The 19,438-nt window shown below is 36.6% G+C and overlaps 1 protein-coding gene across 2 annotated transcripts in view; it reads right to left on the bottom strand.

Annotated features, from left to right (window-relative positions):
* Positions 1 to 19,438, bottom strand: part of XPR1 (xenotropic and polytropic retrovirus receptor 1) — a 234,242-nt gene that overhangs the window by 165,352 nt on the left and 49,452 nt on the right. The gene's annotated exons all lie outside the window — the stretch shown is intronic.

The raw sequence follows: 19,438 nt of genomic DNA, 5'->3' as shown, positions 1-19,438 counted from the left end.
CATATTATCTCCATTAATTTTCATACAAGACTAGAAACAGTAACTACTATTACTTGTATTTGGTAGGTGAAGAAACTGAGAGCTTCAGTAACTCATATACTACTTACATAGTAAGTTTTAAAAAACCCACATAAAATATAGTCCAGCAATGTTCAAAAGAATAATTAATATACTATCAACAGGCCTGGTTTATTCCAAAAGGTAATGGAGAGAGATAAAATACCAATAAATTTATCAGTAAGATCCATTAAACTAACAAATTAAAAGAAAACAGTCATATAATCATACTGATAGATACTGAAAAGGCATCTGATCAAATTTATCAGTCATTATTATAATATTAATATATTATTGAGATATAGCTGAAAGAAGCAAAATACGTCCAAAATTATCTCCCACAGAATGATCAGACCTAATTTAACACAATGTCTGGTAAATATGGCAATTAGAAGATGCATTCTGGAATTCTCAGAGGGGGATGAATCAGAATTACAGTTACCGTCACATACCAGGACGAATATTTGAAATTTTTCTGCACAAAGGAAGAATATAGCGGAATAAAAAGGAATTTATACAATAAGAGTTCAAGGAAATGAACTGCTATTTCCAATCTGATCTAATACTATTTGTCTACCCATGCTGATATGACTTCCAGGGCAGAAAACTACAAAAAATGAACTGCCCAAGTGAGCATCCAATTACACAGCCTTATCTTCCTAAAGAAATAACAAGATCCTTGAAGGTAAAATTAATTCTATATTAGCAAATGTCTGGCATTCCACAAATACTTACTGAACGTTATTAAACACTATTATCCATCTGTTAAGGATATATAAGGTCACTACTGTACATCAGTTAATTTTATGTTTGTAATTTGTATATTTCTCTCATCTATTTTTGGCATGTTAGTTGGCTACATATAAAATAAGAATTCCTAAAGCAGTCTTAAAAATCACATAGAGCATCAACACTATTAAGTTTATATGTAGCGAACCTCATTTTAAAAAACAAAGGAACCCACAACCTCCAATAGGCTAGAGGTGATTTATAAAAGTAGCAAAAACAAAGTTAATATAAAAGCAAACACAATTTGCACTAGAAGGCTGACTAAACAGGTTAATCTTGATTTCCAAATATTTACTTCATTATTTCTGTAGAAAATCATGGGAGAAGTTCATAACTGCCTCATTTGCTATTCCAAAGAAAACAAAAAATATAAGTAAATTTAATGATCTAAACATATTAAGGAAAGTTTCTACAAGGTAGAGCTAAAACCAAAATAAATTTTTAAAACTCCAATGAAATCTATGCTTATTTTGACGGCTAATCAACTGACAGTTGTAAATATTAAGGCCATTTGCATAGATTTTAATAAATTTTAATTTTTGTAACAGACGAGATCAAATTTGTGATATGCATTATGTATTTGATAAATGAGTAAATTGCTAAAGCCAAATTTTCACGTTGTTTTTCTAACTATTAAGGAATTTCTTGAACACTTAAAAAAATTATAATTTAAATGTCTCATAAGACTGCCTATTGCAATAATTGTGTAATATACTCTACTAAGAAATGCACACATTTTTGTAGTGTGTAAGAATAACGTCAACTGATTCTTTTATTATATTTCATAGCAGAGACTTTTGTGGATGATAACTAGAGTGCATTCCGAGGTATGATCACATTTGGGGTATATCTCTAGAACCAGTCCTACAATGTATAAAAATCTCAATTATACCCCTTTCCCAGTTAATTCCTCTACATCCTTCAATCAAAAATCACTTCCTCAAGGAAACCGTCTCAAACTATCCACCCCCAACTCATCAAGTTTCCCACTATAAACTCACAAAAAACCCTGTATTTCTTCAGATTACTTATTAAAAACAAAGTTGAGTATCTGCATGATACTTCTCTATCATTAGACTATAAACTCCACAGTCACAGAGACCATACCTGTCTTGTTTATAACTTTATCTCCTTGCATTATACAGGTACTCAATAAATATTGCTGAAAGAATTAAAGATTAATAAAATGGTTTAACTATTTTAAAAGTACGAGTATTAAAAAAATACAATTTTCTAACCTTTCAGTCAGACCAGTTATATATACTGTTTCTCCCTACCATCTTCTCTAACGATAAACTTCCTTGTTGCATGTCCTTTTCTCAAATGGCACTTAAAATATACATGACCCTAATCTTAAATCTCCCAATTAGAATATAAACATCTGAAGGACAAAAACTATGCCTTACTGGGAACTTTTGATCCTCTAGGGTATTTTGACTACAAAAATCTTCAAAAGTATTTACTTTACAGTGACCACAATCTTCAACTCCCTTTTACTTGTCTTCTCTCATCATATCTGTTCAACAGCTCCTTTGTAAAATGTCTTATGTTACTTCTGCTGCTTTTTCTAGTTACCTTTGCTATAAGTAAAAAAAGAAATTTGAAATTTCCTTCAAAATGTATTCTGCATCTGGAGGAATGAAAGTGACGGATATTATCAGAGTAAAGATCAAAAATTATTCTTTGTAAGGAGAAATGGTTCGGCTAAATCATATTATATATGGGAAATAAGCTTATATTTTATTAAACAGCTCTTATAACTGCATCCTTTTAATTTTAAAAAATGCTTGCAGACTTCTACTTTCGAGAAGAATGAAGTAGGTCAAAGCAAACACACTGTAACAACTAGAAAAGGCTGGATAAATTTTAAAATCTTATTTGTAGAAGTATCAGATTGCTATGGGAGCCACAAAGACTTAGAGGAGAACTATTCAGAGTAGAACTAATCATCACCAGTTGCTTCTTTGTTTCCAGACTGAGACAATTTCCGATACAGGGCATGGACTTAGCCTAGATAGGGAATCTCTGATTGGGGGTGGGGGGGAGGAACCCACTAGCTTTTTTAGTGGTTGTATGGGATCACAAACTTGAGCATACACAAAAATCTGGCAGAAAGCGGCCTTGCCTCAAGTACACAACTAATCAGTATACTTGCTCCTCAAGACATTTACCAGATTGGAAGGTACATGGGGCAGGAGGCTAGAGAGTGAGTGGGCTGAGAACCTCTGAAAAGCAGAGCTGAATTCCTGTAGCATTTCAGGACTGAAGAGACAGAGATCCGCCAGGCTCTCAACCAAAGCACCTGAGAGACAGGACTTAGGAACAAGGGCAGCCAGAATTTTAATGAAACTACTAAAACTGTACTGAAGCCCAAACCCAGCTCAATCTCTGAGTGGACTGAAGTACTCAGCCACTGACCTATCAGCCTAACATAGAAAAGGGAATCACCTCTAGTCAAGGATGTTATTCATCTGAAAACTCTAAGCTTCTTTTATATACGATATTCTACATATAATGAAAATAGGCAAGAAAACATGCTAACCAAGAGGAAAAAAGCCAGACAATAGAGGAGACTCACAGATCATTCAGATATTGGATTTAAAAGTCAAGGACTTTAGGGGTGCCTGGGTGGCTCAGCTGGTTAAGCATCTAACTCTTGATTTCGGCTCAGGTCATGATCTCAGGGTCCTGAGATCAAACCTTGTATCAGGCTTCACACTGGGTGTGGAACCTGCTTAAGATTCTCTCTCTCTCCCCCTCCCTCTGCCCCTCCCCAATCCACTCGTGTTCTCTTTCTCTCTAAAAATAAATAAATAAATAAATAAAATAAAAAATAAAAAAAAAGTCAAGGACTTTAAAACATCTGTGATTAGGGGCACCTGGGTGGCTCAGTCGTTAAGCGTCTGCCTTCGGCTCAGGGCGTGATCCGGGTGTTCTGGGATCGAGCCCCACATCAGGCTTCTCCGCTAAAAGCCTGCTTCTTCCTCTCCCACTCCCCCTGCTTGTGTTCCCTCTCTTGCTGGCTGTCTCTCTCTGTCAAATAAATAAATAAAATCTTAAAAAAAAAAATCTGTGATTAATATTTCAATATTGGGAGAAATGGACATAATAGATGAAAAGATAAAATCATCAGAAAAACAAAATATATAGAAACAAATGAAATGGATATTATACAACTGAAAAATACAACATATGAAATTAAGAATTCAGTGGATGGATTTAATAGGAGACTAGATATGACAGAATCTAAGATAGGTATACTGGAAGACAGTTCGATTGATAACATCAAAGCATGTTAAGAAGAGAGAATGGAAAATACAGAAGAGTGTGAGAGATATGCGAGGAATGCACAAGGGCTTGCGTATATGTAGTCAGTCTCTGAAGGAGAAGATGGAGAAAATACGGTGAAACATTATTTGAACAGATAATGGCTGAAGAAGATTGCCAAACTTAATAAACAAACAAACAAACAAATAAAAATCCACAGATGCAATAAATTCAGCAAACTCCAAGCTGAATAAACACATAGAAAACCACATCTAGGCTCATTGCAGTAAAACTGCTGGAAATCAAAAAGAGGGGAAAAAAATTAAAAGCATCCAAAGAAAAAGAGGCATATTATTTTCAAAAAGCAACAGCAAGAGAGGCAGCTGCCTTTCCATGAGAAAATACTGAAGCCAGAAAGCAATGGAATGGAATTTTTAATGTGCTGAAAGAAAAACCGTCAACCTGAGATTATAATCCCAGTGAAAACATCCTTAAAAAAGGATGGTGATAAGAAGTTTTTTGACAGGGGCGCCTGGGTGGCTCAGTCGTTAAGCGTCTGCCTTGGGCTCAAGGGTATGATCCCGGCTTTCTGGGATTGAGTCCCACATCAGGCTCCTCCGCTGGGAGCCTGCTTCTCCCTCTCCCACTCCCCCTGCTTATGTTCCCTCTCTCACTGCCTGGCTCTCTATCAAATAAATAAATAAAATCTTAAAAAAAAAAAAGTTTTTTGACAAACAAAGCCTGGCAGAATTTTCTGCCAATAGATATGCAGCAGAAGAAAAACTAAAGGCAGTCCTTTAGAAAACGGAAAATGATCTCAAATGGAAAAATAAATGCAGAAAAGGATGAAGAATACCAGAAAGGGTAAATATAGAGTAAATAAATACGGGGTAAATGATCTTTAACTGTAAAAAACAACAACAACAAACAACCTGTAATGATTTGCAGAATGTGAAATATATGTAATATATGTAGTACTAAAATATGTAACAACCATATATAAAAAGCAGAGAACAAAGATGAAGTTAAATTTCTAAAGTTCTGGGGCACCTGGGTGGCTCAGTCCTTAAGCGTCTGCCTTCAGCCCAGGGTATAATTCTAGGGTCCTAGGATCGAGCCCAGCATCCGGCTCCCTGCTCCACTGGGAGCCTGCTTCTTCCTCTCCCACTTCCCCTGCTTGTGTTCCCTCTCTAGCTGGCTATGTAGCTCTCTGTCAAATAAATAAATAAATAAAATCTTAAAAAAAAAATCTAAAAAAAAAGTTCTAAAGTTCTATTGAAGTGATGAAAGCAGTAATTTATATTTGAGCTAATAATTCAAGAATGCATTTCGTAATCTTCAGTGTTAAAAAATTTAACATTTATCAGTTTCTAGAAAAACGCAAATGTTAAACATCCACCATTATAAAATCATAAATTATATGACCGGAAAATATATAGTTAATTATGACACATAAGGCATAATCTGAAAGCCAAATAAATGATTAGTGATGTGAATTTGCAAAAACTAAAAAAAGTGACAGAGTAGAATTCCACTAGAAATCTTTTATCCTCATAGAAACATTTCAGGTATAAAACTAAAGAAGCAGCTATAAATACAACACAGATATTCTCAGGCTGACATTCATAAAGGGAAAGTACATAAGTTGGCAGAAGCACCTGAAGAAAGATAGTCTAACAATATAATCAAGAAGATAGAAGATGTTAAGACATACTTATTCCACATTCACACAGGCACTGGGCATCCCTAAATTTGGGTCTGATTAGAGATGATCCAAGGAGACACCTAATAGTTTGTATACCAGGACATTTACTGGGGAAAAGCGGCTGTAAATCTGTGGGCATACAATGTAATAAATCACACACACAACCCCAAAAACATGTACACTAAGAACCAAGAGTAATTAGAGTCATAGATTTATTAAAGTTCAACTCTAAGTCAATAGGAAAATTTTAAGACGATACATTTAGGGAACTGTGAAATAAGAGAAAAAATACATGTTTCAGTGTCTGTCCCCACTTCCTGGCACAAAGCTCTGAGTTCCTAAAACCCTTGTAATCTCTTAAGTAATAAGAGCACGAGGAGGATTCTTTTGTTCTGTTGTTAAGTCTCCCCACCCAGTTCCTGACACAAAGCTCCTAAATCCCATGGAGTTTCCTGGGTGATAGGAGCATCTTTTGTTCTAATAAGGAAATGTTTAGTGGGCTTCTTAGATTGGGGCTGTCACCAAAAAGACCAACCCATGATTAGAAACTCATAACTTTCAGCCCCATCCCCTATCATCCAGGAAGAGAAGAGGGGCCAGAAATTGAGTTAATGATCGATCATGCCTGTGTGATGAAGCTTCCATAAAAATCCCAAGGTACAAGGTTCAGGGAGCTTCTGGGTTGCTGAGAGAATAATGTGCCCGTAGAAGGCATGGAAGCTCTACAGCCCTTCCCACATACTTTGTCCTGTGTATATCTTCCATCTGGATGGTCATCTGTATCCTTTAACATATTCTTTTATAATAAACCATTAAACATTAGGTAAGCATTTCCCTGAGTTCCATGGGCCATTCTAGCAAATTACTGAACCCAAGAAACAGGTCATGAGAACCCTGATTTATAGCCAGTCAGTCAGAAGTACAGATGAAGACCTAGGACTTGTGACTGGCATCCGAAGTGGGGACCTGAGCCCCTAACTTGTGGGATCTAGAATTAACTCCAGATAGAGTGTCCAAATTGAATGGAATTATGGGACACCAATAGTGTCACAGAGAACAGCTTGGCGGGGGAAGAAAACTTACATATTTGGTGGTCAGAAGAGTCAGAAATGAAGTGTCTGGTGTGAGTAGTAACAGAGAGATATACAGGAGAAGTTAGTTTTTCCTACTCTGGAACTATATTCAGAAATTATATGCATCTCTAACTTGAAGTGTCCCGTGCACAAGGAAGTTATGCTTTACCAAGTTCACCATTATAACTGTTAGGTAGAAGCTAGACATGATCAGGGAAGGAATAACCCAAGGTAGAGTCCCAAGTCCTTGAGTAGGAGTGACAGACATTTGAGCTGGAGGCAAGGATGAGGATTTTTTAAAAAGCTACGTTATAAGGCCAGGAGCTCAACATCCTGACCTTGTAGCTTCCATGACCTTGGGCCTGACAGATCAAGAATCACAGGTAAAGAACAAGCAGTTCTCCTCTCCCACCTCTGCCCCAGGGTAACCCCTAGACTCATTATAATGCATCTGCATTACATGCACTGCACTCCCCACTCCCACCCCCCACCCCACCCCCAGAAAGGCTGCCTTGACAGTTCTGGTACAAACCTTGGTAGGGTCAAAAATTCCCCCTCCCAACCTGTGGAAGGAGTTTCCCAAACAATTAGAAGCAGCCTCCATTAGACTCCACCTCACTTTACATCACAGATCCTCACAACCTAGAGAGACCCAATAATATTTAATTAAAAAACAACCCACAGGCCAGTTCTACCTTGAGGAACTCTCCTCCTTGAGAGTGTACTTTTGCTTAAATAAACTGCTTTGTGCTTGCTACTTTCCTTCTGTCTATTAGAGCACACATCCCCATGAAAATCTTGTTGGGAATCCAAGGACCAACACCTCCACTCACACAATGAAGACTTCTCACCTCTAACATAAACATGGCTCACAATAATATACCTCAGTTTATATCCCCTTTGGGAACATAGTTTCAGAATCTACCTGAATCACATCACAATTTGTCCCAGTAGTTTTTTCATGGTGACTCCAGGCCAAAAGAAATACCTAATATTTCCATTTACTAAATAGTTAGATCTAAATAACTTAAGTGTTTAGGTCCTGTTGGGCACCATGTAACTTCTCAAACACTGAAATCACATTGGACATGGTCCATGCCTGATTTCAGTGATTTTCGTGTAGTATTATGTTATCTTAAAACTAATGAAAATCCATCTTCACAAATACGTAATATCAAAAGGAATGTAGCGAAATTGTGAACTACCTAGAACTAGTAGTTCGAGCAATTACATTTCTCTAAAAAATGTAAACGTAAATTCTACTGGTATTCCTATGGCACCCCACAGCATCTCTGTACACAGACTGTGTGGTTACTTCACATATCAGCAATGACTGTTTCTGTGAAAGAATGAGTAAAACATTAGTAACAGAGACTGAACACGTAACAGATAATGAGCAAGGGAGAGAAAGGGGAGTGGGGGACAGACAGAAGGTATGGAAAGCAAGAGTGAGCAACAAAAAGAGCTTTAACAGAACATAGCCTAGAGAACAAGAAAAAGACAAAGACAGGAAGAGACAGAAACAGATGGCCAGGGAGAAAGAGACATACCAAGAGAAACAGAAAGACAAAGAGGGAGAGACAAAATGAAGAGGGAGACAAGCAGACCGGGGGGGGGGGGGGGGACACCCAAAAGGCAAAGAGGGGGGTGAAACAGGTTGACTAACAGTCAGGAACAGGGACATAGCAAAGTGGGGAGAGAAAGACAAAAAGAAACAGATGAACAAATGGAGGGAGACACAGGAGAGAGGATCAGACAAGGGTGAGGCACCATTAAAAGACAAGGAGAGGTAAAAGGGGAAACCATGAGTCAGAGACATAAGGAGAAACTGTCAGGGAGAAATAGGCAAAGACAGACACAGCTATCAGAAAAGGGAAGAGACAAGTGAAAGAGGAAAAGATTAAGACAGAGAGGCAGTGGGGCACACAGGAGAGAAGGAGAAAGGAAAGCAGGCAAGAAGAAAGAAAGGAACTCAGGGAGGACAGAAGGGAAGAAAAAAGAAGCTTCCTCTAACACCACCTCTACCCACTGTAAAAAGGATTGTACTGATGTCGGAACCAAAGGCAAAAGAAAAAAATTAAATTTCCTTACTACTTATGGTCCACTGACAATCCTTAAAACAGGCAGAGTGACCTTCCTCTGGGAGCTCAGCTGCCTGTGTTAATACTTTGCTGACGGCCAAAGGCAATCTTAGCTTAACATTATCCCAACCCACCCCGGATCCTGTGAGTCTACTTTAACATATAAAAATTCCTTTGAAAACTTCCTTTATCTCTACCTCCCAAGATATATGTTAGCAATCATCCCCCAAGCACATGGCCCACTGATACATCTGAAGGGTCTTGTGACTAGGGTTTTACCAGACAGTAATAAACGACCTTTTCCTAATAATAGCTAGGCCCCTCAAGGTCCTGGAACCTTGCTTCCAAAATTCCTTAGAGACGTACGCTATCCCTAACCCCCTCCTAATTTGAAAGAATTAGCCACTCCTCATAACCCCAGTGCAGCTCTTACTGCCCACAGGTCATATCCCCGTGCTTTAATAAAATCTTTCTGCACAGATGTCTCAAGAATTCTTTCTTGGCCTTTGGCTGTGAACCCTAACATTTCCTACATTACCATCAATTCATTACTTAAAGGCATGATCCCTACAGTTAAAGAGTGCATGAAAAAGAACTAGGAATTAGCACAACCATTATTAATGATGCTTAGCTCTGAACACCAAGAGTTTTTCTGGCCATAGGGGAAACTGTCTCACTCTGCATACATTAGCAAATATAACCTACACTCTCTTACTTTAGGTACTAAATCCTCATTGACAGAATTTCGGAGAGCTTTGTGAGCTTCCAAGGGTATCTGCTCCAAGCATCCAATATAATTCACCAGTAATTTGTTTTTCCTAGAAAGATTATAGCCACATAAAATAAAGAACCAACTTAAAAAGAGGAAAATTTTACATTCTAATTCATTATGTTTTCAGGACACACCAGCAACACATTGTTTTTCAATGTGTTAAAAGACTACCATTAGCTGTATTTTTTTTAGCTACTTATTGAAATTCCAAAATTAATAAAGTGGTAAGTAGAGAGAATAAGTCCCAACGTGCCCACTGTCCAGCTTCAGCAATCATTAACACTTTGCCAATATCATCGTCACATTTCAACCATAAGAAATAAAATTCTAAATATATTCATAACTTTTTTATTGTTTCGTAATTTTTATTTTTATTTTATTTTTTTTTTAAAGATTTTATTTATTTATTTGACAGAGATAGAGACAGCCAGCGAGAGAGGAAACACAAGCAGGGGGAGTGGGAGAGGAAGAAGCAGGCTCATAGCAGAAGAGCCTGATGTGGGGCTCGATCCCAGAACGCCGGGATCACGCCCTGAGCCGAAGGCAGACGCTTAACCGCTGTGCCACCCAGGCGCCCCATTGTTTCATAATTTTTAAATGCATTTTGATTTTAAACATATTGGATTTCAATTATTTTACTGCTAATCATTATGAAATTAACATACAAATGTTTAACCTGGGTTTCCAGAATTAGAACCTCTGTTCATAGATTCAATAAATCAATGTCTACGTATTTTCTTGGTACCTATATATCCCAGGTTTTCTAAGTATTTTACAAATGCAGATTATTCAAAATCTGTTCCAGGAAAACAAAGTGTTACCATCCAATGATCAGGATTACGTTTGTAAAATTAAGCTGGAAAATACATTATAGTTTATCGTATCCAGTGATTCTCACAATCGGCTACACAATATAATAAAAGCTGAAGGGCTTTAAAATATACAGATGCCCCAGTTCCAGAATTCTCATTTAGTCCGTTTAAATGCAGTCTGTACACTGAGGTGTTTTTGTTTTGAATGTTCCCCAGATGATTCTAATGTACAACCATGGTTAAAAATCACTGATCTAGTTCAGCTTCCTACCAAATGCAAAAATTCCCTACAGGAGCACCTGGGTGGCTCAGTCCGTTAAGTGTCAGTCTCTCAATTTTGGCTCAGGTCATGCATGATCTTAGGGTGCATCTGGCTCTGCGCTCAGCAGGGAGTCTGCTTGGGATTTTTCTCTCTCCCAAGTGTGCTAGCGCTCTCTCTCAAATAAAATAAATCTTAAAAAAAAAAAAAATCCCTCCAATATTCGTGTGTAGTAGCCACCTGACAACCAATTCCAAAACTCACTATATCTCAGTCAGTTTAACTTGTTAAAAAAAAGGAAACCACAGGCCCAAAGCAGTGTCACTTAGACCAAGTTCCCAAATTAGGGCTTAATAGTCAATCTAATTGCAGTTTTAACCTCTCTAGGAATGGGACCTTAAAAGGTCAGTAAGAAAATTATTCTTTCCATCAGCGCCAAAGAGTCTTGTCACCTGAATCCTTTCCATCCCTCAAAGAAAGATGAGGTAATCTGCATGAGAAGACATCTTGCTTTTCATCCTACCAGTCTTTCCTGGAACAATCCTTTTCTTTTGCTAATAACTTTCCTGCCCACACCCTTCATCTATAAAAACCTTCCATTTTGTACAACTCCTTGGAAAGCCTCTCTACTTGCTAGATGGGAGTACTGCCTAATTCATAAATTCTTTAATAAAGCCAATTAGATCTTCAAATTCATTTGTTTGAATTTTGTTAAAGAGACTTTAGGGCAATTTTAATTATTTGAAAGTTCCAACAAGCAAAATATGCTGCTCCATACCCACCAATCAAAATTTTACCTTATATAGTCATATAAAATAATTCTTACTCTTCTTCAGTATCAGAGCTATGAAGAATCAATATGCTTTTAAAAAAACATAGTACCTGTAATCATTTACATTACTCCAGAAAAAGATGGTCTAATGATCAGTGCTTCACACAGTAGTATTAATACCTTTCTTGCTTTATACAACTTAATATAGAACATTAACTTTTTTTGAAAGCTGTATCTTACTAGCTCATACCAAAAAAACAGGAAATCCCTAAATATTTTTTATATTAACTGTAATCATGCCACCGTTCTCCCATCCTACAGGTTTTTTAAAGTTCGCATTTATCCCATCCTATTACACTTAATAGTAGTGGCTGATAAATGTTCAGCAAGGTAGCAGGCTGATCTTGTAGCTTTTACTAATATCTGTAATGTAAATATTCCCATCATGGTCAATTTCAAGCTACCAACACCAAAGGTCTGGGAAGAGATGCTCCAGCACACCACTAATTACAACTCATCATTCTTAACTGGAGTTTCCATCACAATCTTTAGAATCCTATTTTGAAAATACATTTCCCAGAGCATCCTACCTTGAAGATTCTGATGCAGTGTGAGTATAGACTGGAATCCAAGCATTTATATATTTTTTAACAATTTCTACGTGGTTCTGAGGGACACACCCAGGCAAAAAACCACTGTTTCAACTCATCGAGATCTTTTTTTTTTTTTAATGTGTTTTCTGTCAAGAGAAACAAATTTTTAATTGCTTCATGAAACAACAATTTTAAACCATGCCTTGTTTTCATTAATATTTTAATTACTAAAAATATTAAACTAAAACTTTCCCTTTCAGCTGACATAAATCTGTCTTTACTCCGTTAGAAGTTGTCTAATCAGCCACAAATCCCCCTAACTATATTATCATCCATCTCACATTTTTTTCATCCTGTCCACAAACATGGCATGACAAGTTAAAAAACTGTGTTCCTGAAATGTTTGCCTATATCATTCTCCTACTCAACTAAGAAAACCAACTTCAAAAGAAAATTAAGTGAGTTTAGCATAACTTGCTTTAGTGAATCAATATGCACTCCTAGACGATGAGCAAATTACTGAACACTCAAAAATAATACACTTAAGTAAGGTCCACTTCTGGGAAAGAAGGAGTAGCTGGAAGTCAACTAGCACACACGTTATACAACTAGAATATTGAATAATATAAGTAATCTGTTTTAAAGTAGCAAATAAGTGCTGAAAGAACAAAACCTTGAGGTAAAAGATCCAGTTCCATAGAGAGAAGAACCTTAGAGAGGTGAGTTGACCTTCTGAAGCTGCTAAGGCTTGCACATTGGCTTTTTTGATGCTCTGGCATAAAGCCAAGAACCTGGACTTTGCCTGTGCAAAGGACTGCAGCTGGGAGCCATATAAATCAACAATGTTTTTAACAGAGACAAAAGCTTACATTTTAAGAAACTAAGAAACTAAGAAAAAAAAAGAAGTTAACTCAAACCGGGAAAAGGATAATCTGAGTTTCTGAGACTAAACTGTGTCTGATTCTGCTCTTAACAAAAACTCTGGGAGACCAAGAGTAATTATTAGCCTCTGAATGAAAGGTCTTCTAAACCCAACAGAGGCTTTGCTCATCAACAAAATTAATCAGCTGATATTTATTAAATCCCTAAAGCAAAGCAAAGGAGACATAATAAGGTTTAAGTTGAACTGCTACCAGACTCAATAAGTTAACAATCTATTTGGGGAGAAAAACATATTAATAAAAATGAAATTTTTAAACTTTAAACTATTTTGATTTTTTTTTTCAAGTAAGCTCTACACCCAATGAAGGGCTTGAACTCACGACCCTGAGATCAAGAACTGCGTGCTCCACCAACTGTGCCAGCCAGGCACTCTAAACCATTTTAACCTTTAATCAACAAATAAAGAAATATCAAAAGCTCAACCTAATCAGTTATATACATGTTACACAAAGCTAAATTTATTATTTGGCTTTTCCCAAAACTGGCTCATTCTCTTCATTGCTAATTTTTAGACAAATTATACAGCTTATTCGCTTGGTGCCTCCCTCCTCCTACTCTCTCATCTACCAATCTACAAATTTTTTCCATACTATTATTTTACCATTTTCCATAATGTTGATTATGTTTATAAATTGTACATACTCACATCTGTCCAAATCTCCCTACATCTTCCACTAGAATGTTGGTCTACCATTGGCTGATCTCTCACATCTTCCTCTCCATGTTTAAGGGCATACATGTGAGTGTATTACTTGGGATTTTTCTCTGAAATAATCTAATTCAAAAATTCAGGTAATGATTTACAGTTCTCCAGGTTTTGTCACGTTATTAAAGCATTAATCTAATTGGTTCAATGAGATGTGACCAAGTCAACTGCCCAACAGTACCGTGCAACTTAATTCAAACTTTTTTTTTTTTTTGGTATTACAACAGCATTTTATGGTGACACATGGTAGCTACACTTGGGATGATCACAGTGTAATGTATAGTTTTTTAATCACTATTTTGTACACCTGAAACTAATATATCATTGTGTACCAATAAAATACAGGGGAAAAAAGATGCACTGAGATACATTACCATCAATTTTCACAACACCAGAGATAGAAAAGTGATGACAATGATAGAGGGACAGAGAGAGTCCGACAAACTAGGAGAAAATTCATATTCACTGGAAGAGGAAACAGAATGACATCTGACTTTTTAGCAGCAAAATTCTGAGGTAAAAATAACTTCTAAAAAAGAATTTAATGCTTAATCAAACCAACCAAATTGAGAGTGGTGAACTAAAGATATTTCAGACATTCAAAGTCTTTAAAAGGTCACTATCCACACATTCTTCCTAGCCCTCAGCCCTGCAAGACGATTTATATATTACTGCCTATTGCCCTTCTCTTAGAGCATCTTTTGGTGAGCAATAGCATGGTAATTAGACAAGTTTGTGATTACTCTGGTAGACAGCATTCTGAGTTGTCATATAGCTGTACACATTACACAACTCTTTCTAGTTGCTGAAACAAACAAAAAAGATATTCCAGTCTCATATGATGATTTCAATGGACCTGAAACTTATTCACACATCCGCTTACAAGACAGAATATAAGAGCGCAAAGCTTTGTGAAAATAGGTAAAAGGGCATGTAAACAAGAGCCAAGACAGAAAGAGATCGACTTCATTTCTGTGAGGGAGCAGCTCCATGGACTTAGACGGTATCAAGCTTCCCTCACATGCCCGAGGAACATCCAATGATCCAAAACAGCAGTGAAATTTCATCCTTAAAATCAGGTTATAGGAAAAATTCAAGATGTATGTGATCTGTGTAATCTTAATATCAAAATCTTCTGGTAGCTACCTGGAGCATTCACTTGTTGTATAGAATACTTGATTTCTGGAAGTGTCTAATAGTCAAGAAAAAAGAAACCAACAGTCTTGTTTACTTCCAAAATGCATTTCTAATCCATCCACTTAACTTGGTCTCCACTTATGTATTGACTTATTATTTCAAACCAATGTTTTGAAAGAGGTTTTGCACCAAATTTGGTTTGAACATCTTTTGAATAACCTGTTTTGATGAAATTGTTTTGAAGTTTGATATTAGGACTTTCCCATCAAACTCTCACACCTGCAAGGCTAGGCCTCTGGTTCCCTTTCAGCCACAGTCCTTCCACAGCCAGGAAGCTGATGCAGGGCACCCTGATGGGCTGCTGAGGCAGATCAAGCTGTGTGTACCAGGCTTGTCTTGGGCAGCCACAGATGAGCAGATCTTTGCCTCAAACATTTTCTATAATGATCTATCCACTATGCATTGGAACCCATATTATGAAGCAACATAAAGTTGAATAAAATAAAGCCCTAACTTTAAGAAATTCATGGATTAAAACTTCAAGTAAAAAAAATTATATTGGACAACCTAGAAAAAATGGATAAATTCATAGAAACATACAATCCTCCAAAACTGAATCAGGAAGAAATAGAAAATCTGTACAGACCAATTACTAGATAATGAAATTGAATCAGTAATCAAAAAACTTCCAACAAATGAAAGTCCAGGACTAGATGGCTTCACAGATGAATTTACCAAACATTTAAAGAAGAGTTAATACCTATTCTCTTTAAACTATTCCAAGAAATGGAAGAGGAAGGAAAACTCCAAATTCATTATACATCACCAGCATGACCCTGATACCACAATTAGATAAAGCCATTACAAAAAAAAAAAGACAAAACTTCAGGCCAATATCCCTAATGAACAGATGCAAAGATCCTCAACAAAGTATTAATAAACTGAATTCAATAATATATTAAAAAATGATCATTCACCACAATCAACTAGGGTTTATTCCAGGAATACAAGGATGATTCCATACCTACAAATCAATCAGCATGATACATCACATTAACAAAATGAAAGATAAAAATCACATGATCATCACAACAGATGCAGAACAGCATCTGACAAAATTCACCATCCATTCATGATAAAAACTCTCAATGAAGTGGTTTTAGAAGGAACAAACCTCAACATAATAAAGGCCTTATGTGGAAAAATCCACAGCTAACATCCTAATCATGGGGAGCTTTTATTCTAAGATCAGGAACAAGATAAGGATATCCATTCTTGCCACTTTTATTGGAAGTCCTAGCCAAAGCAGTAAGACAAGAAAAAAAAACAAAAGGTAACCAAATTGATAAGGAAGAAGTAAAACTATCACTATTTGTAGATAATGTGGTATTATATATAGAAAATCCTAAAGACTCCACCAAAAAACACTAGAACTAAAAAGTGAATTCAGTCAAGTTGCAAGATACAAAATTAATATACAGAAATCTGTTGCTTCTGTACACTAACACAGAGTAGCAGGAAAAGAAATAAGAAAACAATCCCATTTATAATTGCACACACACACACACATACACACACACACACACACACACACACACACACACAAATTCTTAGGAATAAACTTAACCAAGAAGGTAAAAGACCTGTATTCTGAAAACCATAAACACTGATGAAAAAAAACTGAAGAGAACACAAACAAATGGAAAGATATTCCATGATCATAGATTGGAAGAATTAATATTGTTAAAATGTCCATACTACCCAAAGCAATCTACAAATTCAATGCAATCCCTCTCAAAATACCAACAGCATTTTTCACAGAAACAGAATAATCCTAAAATGTGCATGGAACCAAAAAAGGCCCAAACAGCCAAGCAATCTTGACAAAGAACAAAGCTGGAGGTATCACAATCCCAGATTTCAAGATACACTACAAAGGTGCAGTAATTAAAACAGTATGGTACTGACATAAAAACAGACACAGAGATCAACAGAACAAGACAGAGACCCCAGAAATAAACCCAAACTTATATGGTCAATTAATCTAAGACAAAGGGGGTAAGAATATACCCCCTTTGAGCAAAGACGGTCTCTTCAATAAATGGGCTACATGCAAAAGATTAAAACTAGACCACTTTCTGCCACCATACACAAAAATAAACCTAAAATGGATTAAAGACCTAAATATGAGATCAGAAATCATAAAACTCCTAGCAGAAAACAGGCAGTAATCTCTTGGGCATCAACCCTAACAACAAATTTATGGTATGTCTCCTCAGGCAAGGGAAACAAAAGCAAAAATAAACCACTGGGACTATACCAAAATAAAAAACTTCTGCACAGCAAAGAAAACCATCAATAAAACACAAAGGCAATCTACTGAATGGGAGAAGATATTTGTAAATGATACATCCAATAAGGGGTGAATATGCAAAATACATAAAGAACTTCTATAAATCAATACCAGAAAAGCAAATAATCCAATTAAAAATGGGCAGAAGACCTGATTAGACATTTTTCCAAAGAAGACATACAGATGGCCAACAGACAAATCAAAAGATGCTCAACATCACTTATCATCAGAGAAAAACAAATCAAAACCACAATGAGACATCACCTCATGTGAATTAGAACAGCTAGTATCAGAAGAAATAGAAAGTGTTGGTGAGGATGTGAAGAAAAGGGAACCCTTGTGCACTGTTGGTGGGAATGTAAATGGATGCAATGAATGTGGAAAACAGTATGGAGTTTCCTCAAAAACCTGAAAACAGAAATACATATGATTCAGTAATTCCACTACTGGGTATTTACCCAAAGAAAACAACAACGCTAATTCAAAAAGATATATGCACCTCTATGCTTACTGAAGCATTATTTTCAATAGCCAAGATATGGAAGCAATCCAAGTGTCCAACAATAGACGAAGGATAAAGAAGGTGCAATATATTAAAAAAAGGATTTGATATGTGCATGCGTGCGCACGCGCACACACACACAGAGGAATACACACACACACACACACACACACACACACACACAGAGGAATATTACTCGGCCATAAAAAAGGAGGAGATCTCGCCATTTGTGACAACAAGAATGGACCTATCAGGTATATGCTAAGTGAAATAAGTCAGACTAAGAAAGATAAATACCATGTGATTTCACTTGAAATACCAAATGATTTCACTCATATGGAGAATCTGGAAAAAACAAAAAAGCTCACAATGGGGCCTTAGGTTAAAAAATAATAATAGAGGCACCTCACTGGCTCAGTTGCTGCAGTGTGAGACTCTTGATCCTGGAGCTGTAAGTTTGAGCCCCACGCTGGGTGTAGAGATTACTTTAAAAATTTTTTAAATGTTCAAAAAATTATTATTATAATGATATGATCAGTACTGTAAGAAAATTATACACAAAACTTTCATGGGAAGACAAAAATCAGAAAAGGACATGACATTTAGCTGGAGTAGGAGTTTGCTGGTTACATTTCAAGACAAAGGGCATTCAAAAACACAGAACAAAAAATCAAAAAGACAAACTTAATTGATTTATCCAGAGACTAGCATCCCTATTCCTATCTCTGAAAATAAGTTTCTTTTTTTTTTTTTAAGATTTTATTTATTTATTTGACAGAGATAGAGACAGCCAGCGAGAGAGGTAACACAAGCAGGGGGAGTGGGAGAGGAAGACGCAGGCTCCCAGCGGAGGAGCCTGATGTGGGGCTTGATCCCAGAACGCCAGGATCACGCCCTGAGCCGAAGGCAGACGCTTAATGACTGAGCCACCCAGGCGCCCCTGAAAATAAGTTTCTGACAAAGAAATATGTCTCAAGTAAAAACAATTACTATACATAGAAATATTCGTGAATTTAATAGGTCAAAATGAAGCTTTTTCAGGTAAAATGTTTTTAGCTGCAAATAAAATAAGACCTAAATAAAAATAGCTTAAACAAGAAAGAAATTTATTATCTCACATAACAAGAAGTCTGGAAATATGGCAATTCCAGGGTTCATTAATTTTGGATCAACATCATCATCAAAGATTCGAACTCTTTCCACCTTTTTGCTCAGCCACCCTTAGCATGTCAGTTGTTCCCCTCATAGTCAGAAGATGGTTGCAGCAGTTTCAGGCATATCACCACATAACAAATGTCTAACAGGAAAGTATTTCTTCTCTTGTGTCAATTCTTATAAAAACAAGGACATCTACAAAGGCATCCATACCACAGAAATCCTCACCTCAGGTTTTGACAAAACTGTCACGTGCTCATTGCTAAACAAAACAAACAGTGGCTTAGACCAGTCATTTTAAAACCTTTTATTTCATGACATCTTATACATACTTATACATCTTTTTTCTTAAGATTTTATTTATTTACTTGACAGAGAGAGTATGGGGGGGGGGGCAGCAGGGCTGAGGAAGAAGCAGACTCCTGCTGAGCAGACAGCCCAACGTGGGATTCGATCCCAGGAT

The sequence above is a fragment of the Ursus americanus genome, chromosome 2 (genome assembly GCF_024610735.1).
Source record: "Ursus americanus isolate L20-20 chromosome 2, mUrsAme1.1.p, whole genome shotgun sequence".
NCBI lineage: Eukaryota > Metazoa > Chordata > Mammalia > Carnivora > Ursidae > Ursus > Ursus americanus.
Note: the sequence above shows the minus strand (reverse complement) of the source record. Positions and strands in the feature narration are given on the sequence as shown.